Below are 11,752 nucleotides of genomic sequence, written 5' to 3' on the forward strand. Positions count from 1 at the left end.
GTGTGCAGTTGGCGTGATATGGGACCCCCTGATACGGCTAGATACGACTCTGACAGGTGACAGGTACGTAAGCATCCTGTCTGATCACCTGCACCCATTCATGTCCATTGTGCATTCCGACGGACTTGGACAATTTCAGCAGGACAATGCGACACCCCAAACGTCCAGAATTGCTACAAAGTGGCTCCAGGAACACTCTTCTGACTTTAGACACTTCCGCTGGCCCCCTAAATCCCCAGACATGAACATTGTTGAACATATCTGGGATGCCTTGCAACGTGCTGTTCAGAAGAGATCTCCACCCCCTCTTACTCCTACGAATTTATGGACAGCCCTGCAGGATTCATGGTGTCAATTACCTCCAGCACTACTTCAGACATTAGTCGAGTCCATGCCACGTCGTGTTGCGGCACTTCTGCGGGCTCGCGGGGGCCCTACACGATATTAGGCAGGTGTACCAGTTTTTTTTTTTGGCTCTTCAGTGCATAACAAACAAAATGCAATTAAAACCATTGCATTTTTGTGGTATTTTCTTTGAGATCTATGGGGGAAGGCATTTTCCGAGAAGTTTCAATTGTACGATTTCCGCCCTTATATGACGTTCTTTCTTGTGTTTGTGAACGTCGTATAAACGTGGTTCCATTTGTGGTGAAGAATCTATAGAATAAGAAAAATAACTTCAGGCAAAAGTTAAAAAGTAAAGCTTTTTCCCCTTTTCCCTGTTTTATGATTGATTGCTATTTAGGGGAATCGCTAGTCAGAAACATGGTAAGAATCGGACATCATGAAGCTCAATTGGCGATCACAAGGAAGAGAGAGAAAGGATGGGGGAGGCACGGATTGAAAAGAAACAATTTAAAAGTTCGGTATCTTTGGAGAACCATGTGGTCACATAAAATCCGCATGTAGGACACTTGAGTTTCGGGAATACGAATTCCCAGGTAATATTCTTGGCTGTTGTTGTCTGAAGGACTTGGTGTGTGAGAATAGGAAGAAAGAAAGGAGCCAACACGGGTATTGTTTGTCTCCTACAAATTATTCCAAATTTCTTTAGACTACACGTTCTCAATAAAAATCAAACTAAAAAAATTGCTTCAGGTGAAATAGTAACAAGAAAATTTTTGAATCTATCACGGCTCCGAGATTTTCGGGGTCCGTCACTTTTGATACCGCGGAAGCCCAAAAATGCTTCCGCGGAACACCGGTTGGAAGACCCTGCCCTACAGAGCCACTTTAGTGATCTCTAAATGTTTCGCGGGTCCAAGTGATCTGGAAATGTGTACGGACCGCTCAAGTGCTCTGGAACTGTGCCACGCATCACTCAAGTGATTCGTAATTATATGCCGCGGATCACTTAAATAATCTGAGAGTGTGCCGCGGGTAACTTGAGTGATGTAGAACCGCATTTTGGGGGCCACTTAAATGCTCTACAGAGCGCCACATGTCACTCAATGGATCTCTAAATGTATCACGGATCGCTTTAGTGTTCTTGAACTGTGTCCCCCGGGTCGTTTAAGTGATCTGAAAATGTGTCACGGGCCGCTTAAATGTTCTGGAATTGTACCACGGGACACTTAAGCAATCTGTAAATGTGCCGCTTAGTTCATTTTTAAAAAATTAGGTTTGAGGAGGGCAGGCCGCATCAGATAACCCCAGGAGCATATTTGGTCCGCGGGCCTTTATGCGATTTTTATGGCTTAGTGGGTGGGTCGCAATGAATTTATTAAAGATACATTTTTTGCGTTCATAGCCTTCAAATAACATTGAAATTGACAGAAATTGATTATAATAACAAATAAAGGTATTTTCTTCCAAAATTTCAAATTAAAAAAAAAAATATTTTTTGGCATCAAAAAAACAAATTTTTGATCGTTGGAGGGGGGCACGAGTCCTCCTATTCCCCCCCCCCCCGTGTGTGAGTCTCTGATCCCACCAATATGCGTTAGGATTCAGAGAGGTATAGCTGATGACGACATTTTGCTCACAAGGGGGAGGAGGAGGTCAGAGTTTTGCTGATGGGGGGGGGGGGCAAAAAATGGCTAAAAACTATGGCTTACGTTGTACTTGAACGGCCCCTTAACGTTTCCAAGATATTTTAAATAATATGAAAGCTATACGCTATTAAATATTATACGATTGCAATAAGATTAGCGTAAAAAAAGATAAATTTTTGGATTAGAAATACATCGCGAATTCCCGCCAAAAATATCGCCTGGTGTGGGTTAAATTGCCAATTAAGGCTTATAAACAGCCGCTGACGGTAAAATGAATTGCTACAGCAAGTTTGCAGTCAATTAAAATCATATCAGGACAAAAAAAAAAAAAAAAAAAACTCTCTGAAAATGTCACATGCAGACGCCGATATATAGCCAAGACTACCAATTATTGACGATATATCTGAGGTGGCGATACAACCGAGTTTGTGTTTTACTATTGGTCAATGTACAGTACCCACAACTTTTAACCGAACGATGGCGATATCTTTGGTTGTATTTGTTGTCAAAAAAAAAAAAATTCTTCATTTAAGAGCTTCCATAAGTGTACTAAGTTAATTTTTTCATAAGGGACCATCTGGATTCTGGATGTTAAAACAAGATCCAACTTTTGAAAGTACAATTGGTAACCCCATTTTTTTCTTCCATATTTGGATTTAGAATCTCAAGAAATGCCGAAATACCAAATTTCATCAATTTCGAACGAACAGTTAGTGAAATATAAATTATTGAAAAACGAGTGACGTAATGTTAAACAGAAACATCTTGTTTTTGAGCATAATTGCTGAAATAATATAGGTATCTCATTAATTTTTATTTTACATGATAGATTCTAACGGGCCAAACATAATTTTGTTACTCATTTTGAATTTAGCTTTTTTTAAAATATATTTTTTAAAAATTTGTGAATAGAAGCATACATTAATTTTTGCTTCATTCGAATTGGCATAGTCGAAAACCCAACAGAATTAATTTTCATTACAATCTGACCTCTATTTCGCGAGATATGAGCGATTATATGAAAATGACCACTTTTAGGGACCATAAACTAGATATAAATTTGAAACTCATTGAAAAATTTCTCATGACAAATTATGCGAAAATGTTTAAATATGAAGCTCATAACTCATATGTTTCAAGTATACGGTGATACGATAAATAAGTCATCCATCCAGTTTTTTTTCTTTTTAAAAATTCGAGTAACCAATTAAACAACGAAATTTTGAAATTTTTCACTATTTCAGAAATTCGTTTCATTCCTTAGACAATATTCATGAGCTGAAATGGTAAACATAATAACGTGCAAAGAATTCACAAATTAATACCATACAATTATATTGATGTTAATATTTATGGAGATTATAATCAATAAATAACGGTTCTCCCAATAGCGTAAATCATCTTAGTGCGCGCCAAGTTTAGGGTAGTGGCTATTGGTGGAGTCATCTCTGCTAAAACCACGGCATTTCGTTTTATCCGTATTTTTTTAGCATGAAAAATTGAGAAATTGCAAAATGAAACATAATTATAATATAAAATAGTGCAATGTTCAACGGAAAATTATTTTTTTTTTCTGAATTGATGAAATTGTCGTCACAAACAATTGCTTTGTGAAAACACATCGTTTGAAATAATTATGGTGTGAATATTCGTTCCATCTCGGATATAAAGTCACTAAAATGAAGAGTAATTAAAAAAAAAAGTTTGTTTTTCACCTCCATAAAACAGAAACTGCTTATGTTTTAGCAGCACTAACTCCAAGCACTCGCGTAGCATATGCAGTATTTATCGTTCGAAACTTGTTTGGTGTGTCTTTTTCCTCCTGCAATCAACCTTGAGAAATTCAGTTTCTCAATGTTGAGAGCGTCCCCAAACACATTTTCACTCATATCTCTCTCTCATTTTTATACTTACAGCGATGAAATTTTATTTTTAGAATAAGTGCAATGCGATAAATCAGATAAGATGGAAAAAAAATAAGAGTTTACATTGAAAACTTTGAAGTTTGAACAATAATAAATATGTAGATGACCCCTCATCAAGACAAATTGCACATATTCGGGTAGAAAATCACGAACCATAATTTTTGGTGGAAACCGCTTCATTCTACAACTTTTAGAACGCAAGATATCGCCATCGTTTGGTTAAAAGTTGTGTACATACATGTAATTGCAATTGTATTTCAATATAACACTTCTATTAATTTCTTGACATGTGTTCAAAATATATAATAACGTGATCTTCACGTATTCCCAAGGGATCAGCATGATCCGTCCAAGGAATATGTTAGTGTTAGGTTAGTAGACATCCATGTCCGAACCGGGATTCGAACCCAGACCTGCACAGTGAGAAGCTAGTTCCCTAACCACTCGACTGCCAGGCGGCAAAAAAATCATAAAAATGCATGTAAATCAATAAAAGAGTCCTTCAATAGGTCCTTGGTAGAGGTCAGCCTTCTACTACCTCAAATGTAAATAATAATAAAAATAGACAAGCTTTCTTCACGACTGCTCTTGCATCGCCCCCTCCAATCCCGAAGTACGCTCAAGCATACGTTCAACCCAGTCTGATAAACAAGCATACGAATTGTATCCATATGCCCCTCATCCGAGCTGGTTTGTTCACCAGGAAGAGTGTCCTGCTCCTCCTGCTGGGCTGACGGTTCATCCTGAATAGAGAGTAATCAAGAACCGATTCGATTCTTCTCCTTTTTTACGCAGCGATGCAATATTGAGTCGCGTCCCAACGCGATCCCACCTTCGTCCAACGAAATTGACTTGGACCACATCTCATCTCGGCTAAACAGATCGTGAGAAGCTGGCATGCGATCTATCGGGTCTCGTTTTACAACAAAGATCATTGCCTCATCGGTAAGCCTACACTACAGGAATCGGCAAAATACGTGGGAATTCTCGAAAAAAGTGATTCCCACTAGAAGAGCAACTGAATCCAGCTGATGCCGAGTTTCATGTCCTTCAGATTAGAAGTAGCCAGGGATTATACGTATATATTAATCCCACACCGATCCCAGAAGAACTTGTAGCTCGGGATCTGACCGGATCAAGCTGGTTAGCTTGGACCACCCTCGTCCCGTTTACCATTCCGGTGGTAGCGATGGACTGTCGACGTTGAGAAACAGGTCTGAATCGACATCGTATTCGAGGTTCTTTTTATAGGCTGCTCGACTGATTGTTTGGGTACGACAATGCAAAATTTTGCGGTGCAACAATGCTGTATATGGGGTATATGGGATTGTTGCATGCGAGGAAAACAATTTCTTTTGCATGAACATGTTCAATTGTTGACGAAATACGAAATTCGTACGCGAAAGAAAAAAGATGCAGCTTATTATAATCACGGATAATGCGTTTATTCGGGTACTGTTATCACTTTGGCAAAGAACGGAACGGACCAGTGAGAGAGTGACGGAGTGAGGGACTTGGTTAGCGAGTGACAGAGTGAACGATAAGGCAATTGAGTGTCACTATAAGTGAGCTTTAGTCTTGCAGGTGCCATATATACTAAAATAATTAGACACTACTACTTGGGATTGTCAAATTTACCTTGCAGTCGCTCGAAACGAGAGCTTATTCCAATGTCATTCATCAATTTTGTTTCGTTCTCGAGTTGTTAAAGATTTTCCTCTACCCATCATGAAAAAAAAAATGCAAATTAAATTCTACACAGAAAACTATGCAGTTGTCGAAACAATAAAACCGGCTTCTTTCTTTCCTCTGGTCTAACGGCGAAGACTCACTGCGAAAATGCGGCGAAATTTGCATGACGGCGCGATAGAAGGCCTCTGCACTGTTTGCCATAAACGTCATTCAGACTACCTAGCAAGTTCGCCACATATTGAAACACTGCATCCCATTTCGTTTCTTCTTATTTTGGCGCAGAATCTTCCTGATTGGCTCACAAATACCGCATAGTGATTGGTCGTGGGTTGCTCTATCATTTCGGGACACTCTTTAAGAGAGAATATTCGATAAATTTTTTTATCATTTGAAAGAAAACATTTCCTGAAAAAGATTTAATACAAGCTCGGTATGGATGTTATATTGCAGATCTTATCAGGAAAAACTGATATTTTGGAACAACCGAAAGCTGCAAAGAGATCGAGAAGGAGAAAGCGCCAAATATACCCAGCAGCACCGATCCGCTCCGAGTTAGTTCGCCAACAAACTTGGCCAAGGTGCTTCTCGGTACACGAGTTTTGAGATGCAACCGAAAGATACAGGTGGCTCCATCATTTTGGGGCAGTTCAAGTATTCCGTAATCATCGATGGGGGGGAGGGGGGTTTCCGATTTGCTGACTTTTGATGACGGGGGGGGGGGGTTGGATGATGCTTACGTCATCAACCACCGTTTATGAAAATATGAAATTTATTTTTAATGGCATCTTACTCGGTGCGCCAAAAACGAGAAAAACCTTTCGATAGTTGGTGGGCACTTGAAGTAACATCCCCCTATTGATAAGTGCCCTAGAGCCACTTTAGTGATCTCTAAATGTTTCTTGATCCAATTGATCTGAAAATGTGTCCGGGCCGCTTAAGTGCTCTGAAACTGTGCCACGCATCACTCAAGTGATCCGTAATTATATGCCGCGGATCACACACACTTAAATAACCTGAGAATGTGCCGCGGTGATGTAGAACAAGGGCCGTCATTTCACTTTTTCCGGGGGGGGGGGGGGCAAAGCACATGTACTCAACGTTTGTATATATATATATATATATATATATACCATTTTTAGTGTATTTTCGAAAGCCGGGGGGGGGGCAACAGGCTCCCTAAATGACGGGCCTGTGTAGAACCGCACTGGGGGCCACTTAAGTGCTTTAAAACTACGTCACGTGTCACTCAAGGGATCTCTAAATGTGTCACGGATCGCTTAAGTGTTCTGGAACTGCGTCCCGGGACACATAAGCGATCTGTAAATGTGCCGCCGCTTAGTTCATTTTTACAAAACTTAGGTTTGAGGAGGGCAGGCCGCATCAGATAACCCCCAGGAGCATATTTGGTCCGCGGGCCTTTATGCGATTTTTATGGCTTAGTGGGTGGGTCGCAATGAATTATTAATGATAAATTTTTTGAGTTCATATTATTCAAATTAACAGAAATTGATTATAACAACAAATAAAGGTATTGTCTTCCGAAATTTCAAATTAGAAAATATATATATATTTCCTATCAAAAATAAATTTTTGATCGTTGGAGGGGGACACGAGGCCCCCTATCTCCCCCCCCCCCCCCGTGTACGTCTCTGATCCCACCAATATGCGCTAGGATTCAGAGGGGCAGAGCTGATGACGAAATTTTGCTGACAAGGGGGGTAAGGGGTCAAAAATGATCTTAAGTGATTTCATCAATATTGATTGATTAATTGATATTATCAATTTTAACTGGTCAAAAATGACTAAAAATTTGCTTACGTAATACTTGATCGGCCCCTAGAGTAAGTTCATTTGTATACATTATCATATCCACATAGAACTAACTCTATGGATGCGAATGGATACGATATATCTCTAGTCTATGATCGTATCGCATGTTTGTTTATGGTGTTATTACATTATATATATATATACTGTACACAAATTTTACTTGAAAGCTCTAATTCTTCACTTCTCTTTCTGTGGGTGTGGCCCACTTCAGCACTTGTCGTGGACCCCCTTTCTATCTGTTGCCCCCTTTTAGAATATCCCAGGGCCACATGGCATCAGGTTGCGAACTACTGCAGTATTATATATATACTAGGGGGGAGGAATCTGCCCCCTGCCACCTTTGTTGGCCAACCCCCCCTCCCCCTTTTCTCTTCACAACATATCTTGTTTATTTCGTCCCACTCATCAGCGTGCTATAGAAAGGGACATTTGAAAGTTTGAAAGCACCAGCTTACTGAAGAAGCTAATTTTACAATAATAAAACAACAAAAAACAAATGTGATTCATGAAGTACCCCCAGAAAGTTTGCCCATTGGGGTCCCCAGACTCCAATTCGCTGAGTTTTAGTGGGGCCCAGACTGGATTTATCTCGGGCTTCCACTGTTGCAAATTCTACAATGTTAAACAACAGAAAAGAATGAGATCCATCCAGGACCCCCACAATGATACCTGTAAACATGGGCCCCCAACTTGGAAGCTTGTCGGTCATTCCCCGCTGCGAGTGCCATGAAAATTTTTCATTTGTATTCATTTTACCAACGAATAAAATCCAGAGCCCCCGACCAATTACCCCGGACACCAATTCGCATAGTGGGGCCCTCAGATTGGCTTTATTTCGGGCTACCGATGCTGCAAATTTTACAATGTTAAATAACAGAAAAGAATGAGATTCATTCAGGACCCCCAAAATGGAACGGGCCCCGAAAATGGTCGGAAGCTTGTCTGACATCCCTCCTGTGAGTGCCACGGCAAATGCTCATTTGCATTCGTTTTACCAACGAATAAAATCCAGCCCCCTCCCCCCACGCAATTACCCGTGACCGAATTCGAAAATTTTATGGGCCCCCAGACTGGATACATCTTGGGCTTCCGCTATCGCAAATTTTTCAGTGTTAAAGCAGCAAGAAAACAACGAGATCCATATCAAGGGCCCCTGGAAATGAAACCTTTCAACTTCTCCATGAAGGTATACGTGCAATCCCCCGGGTACCCCGACTCTGTGTGTTGGGAGCACTGGTGTTATGTTGCACTGGTGTATGTTTTAAAACATACCTCTCGGCATGACCCCCACAAGGGCAGGGCTGACAGGGTCCGGAACGATTCTTATCACTTTTTGATTTTTCACACTCTAAAGTAACCGCAGATGGGCCCCTGTAAAGCTGGTTTGGGGGCTCGCCATCTATTACAGCCTAAGAGTCCTGCTGTTGGATGTGGGAGCCTCTCGGTACATGCACATAACTTGGTCCCGATGTTAAAATTTTGAAGCAAATTTGGTAATTCAATAAATATTATTGTTTATAAAAAATACTTTATATTACTATATTGCACTATTTTTTTAATATAATCCACCAATCGGAAAATCTTTTACCAATGTCAATTGAAAAATTATATTAGTTTTATTCGGTAGGTGGCAGCAGATATTTCAGACCAATGATTTATGTTATTAACATGTTAGATTGCAGTGGCTCTTAACATGGTGCCATATGGCCCTCTAGCGTCTCTGACATATTCTGGAGTGGGGGAGCACAGGTGAAAATCAGATGAAGGGGACTACGGCAAGTGCTGAAGAGGGCCCTGAGAGAGAGAGGTGATAGATTTCAAGTGAATTATGACGGGAGAAAATGTTAATACTTTCTGAATCCAGCACAGCATGGAACCAGGACCATCTAAATCCGCGGGCCCATATGGGTAGGGCCGTGACCTACGTGAGTGACACTTACTTTCGAAGGTCACGGTAGGGCCCGGGTCCTCATATCTGGATGAGATCTGGTACTACAATTTCTAGATGTAATTAATATGTAAGCTATTACTTCTCTCCAGCCAAGTACGGGTGACCCCAGAACACTTTGTCAGAGCCGTATTAATACGTGGGCCCACCCTGGAACGTCCCGGGTCCTCAAGTTTGAAAGGGGTGTGCTCATGATAACGATATTTGGTAAAAATTTACGAGAGCTTCAATATGTGAATAGCATACTAGACAATCATTTCTATCCAAGTACGGGGCCTTAGAAAAATTACTGTATCCAGGGAGGGGAGGAAAGCCGATGGGGCTCTTGAGACGACCCTGCACTTTTCCTGAGGACCCATGATGTTAAGACACCCTTTCCGCAAGAGGGAAGTTCACTGATTTCTAGTCCAGGATAGGCGCTGTCCAAGATCAATGTCTCCGAAAATTCATTGGCTCGTCCAACATATGTATTTTATTGTATTATATATTGTTATTATTCCATTGTATTATTGATTAAATGCCGTTCTTAGTCATTTTTATGTGAATGAATAATTGTGTAAAGAATTATCAGTGTTTCTATTATTTCCTATAGGGAGTTTGATTCGAATAACGAGTGATTCGTATAATGAGCACGTTCGCGGCACGAATTAAGCTGGTTAACCGAAGCTCCACTTAGGTGAATAGCCAGAAATTTCGTTCGGGGGAGAGACCAAAAGATAAAACAATAGATTTGGCCATCTTTTTCCCGGTCATTTTCTCACATTTCGGGGGGGGGGGGGGAAAGCAACAAACCTCAAAGTCTCAACCCCCCCCCCCCCGCTACACCTTTGGTTGTTACCCACTGTAGACAAAAAGGTACAACCCAAAATAAATAAGGTTTGTCTTCGAAAATTAGTGGAAACCACTGAGTTGATATACGTGCATTTATAACAGAATTAACTGTAAGCGAATTCGTATTACTCAGCTAAGAGGAGCCCTGCTAATCAAGTTTGGGTCGTGACCCATAGCTAAAGAATCTCTAATTGTAAGTGGATTTGGACGACCCATATCGGAAACCACTGCAGATAAAGTTTGGGTCGTGACCCTTACCTCAAGAGTCCATTAATGCAAGTGGTTTTTTATTGCGAATCAAGTTTGTGTCGAGACCCATAGCTAAATATTCCCTGGCTGTAAATGGATTAGTATTGTGAATCAAGTTTGGATCGTGTCACCCATAGTTCAAGTATTTTAATTATATTACGGCTATAAGGGGACTTGTACTGCAAATCCAGTGGGGTATGTGTGAATAACTTGAACTGGTATAGCTCAAGCATTCTTAGTTGTAAGTGGATTTGAGCAATCCATCTCTAACCCCCTGCGAATCAAGTTTACGTTCAGACCCATAGTCCAAGAGCCCCTAGCTGTAACTGAACGACTCGTATTGGATGCTCATGCAACCCTAATTTGAGTCGTGATCCATTATTCTACACTCGATGAAAGTTCAGAATTAATGAAAAATCTGAACTTTCATCGGCAGTCCAGTGGTTAGGGAGCTAGCGTCTGACTGTACAGGTCTGGGTTCGAATCCGATTCGAGCATGGATGTTTACTAACACAACAATTTCCCTGGACAGATCATAAAGCCGGGTTTTCCTAGGAGCAGGTTTCCTGTGCCGCGCGCAACGTGATTCAACCAGCGCTACACGCCGTCCACTCACCAATGAGAAAAGCATTACGACCGTTTTCCTACAGAGCGTAATGCGACTCACGACGGCGCTTTACGTCAGGCGTAATTGGCGGACTGCTTCTGAAGGAGTCAACTGCGTCGTGCGTCGCGCGTTTTGCCGATGTTCTCTTCACTCTTGTGCTTTTTTCCCTTCCCTTCAAACCGGAGCATGTAGACGGCAGAGTAGCTGGTGCCAAGGCCATATGCTATATAATATAGCCGCCCTGATCTGATGCGCCACGCTAGGAAAACACAAACGCTTAGCGTGATTATGTAACACGTTTCTACCGGCGCGAAGTGATCTAATTCGGTTCACGCGGCGCAAAAAAACTTATTCCTAGGAAAACCCGGCTTTAAGATCTCTTGGGAATACGCGATGATCACATTTAATGATTGCGCAATCGATAAAAATTAATAATTAATGAAATTAGTAATTACATTAATTAACTGATGAAAACTCAGAATTAAATGCAAAAAAATAATTTAAGAATTGGTGAAAGCCTCCAATAATTTACCGTGGGTGCATGACCTCACGAAGCGCGGGGCCCGGTGCGACCGCACCTGTCACACACACCTCCCCTTTAATAAGAGCGGCTCTGCCGATTCAAGAGCAGTAGTAGGGGCTTGTATGTAAAGCACACTACTACTGCAACTAAACC

The sequence above is a fragment of the Pholcus phalangioides genome, unplaced genomic scaffold, assembly GCF_987345545.1.
Source record: "Pholcus phalangioides strain wild (caught in Gottingen) unplaced genomic scaffold, Ppha-v1.0 ptg000008l_1, whole genome shotgun sequence".
In the NCBI taxonomy this organism is placed as follows: Eukaryota; Metazoa; Arthropoda; class Arachnida; order Araneae; family Pholcidae; genus Pholcus; species Pholcus phalangioides.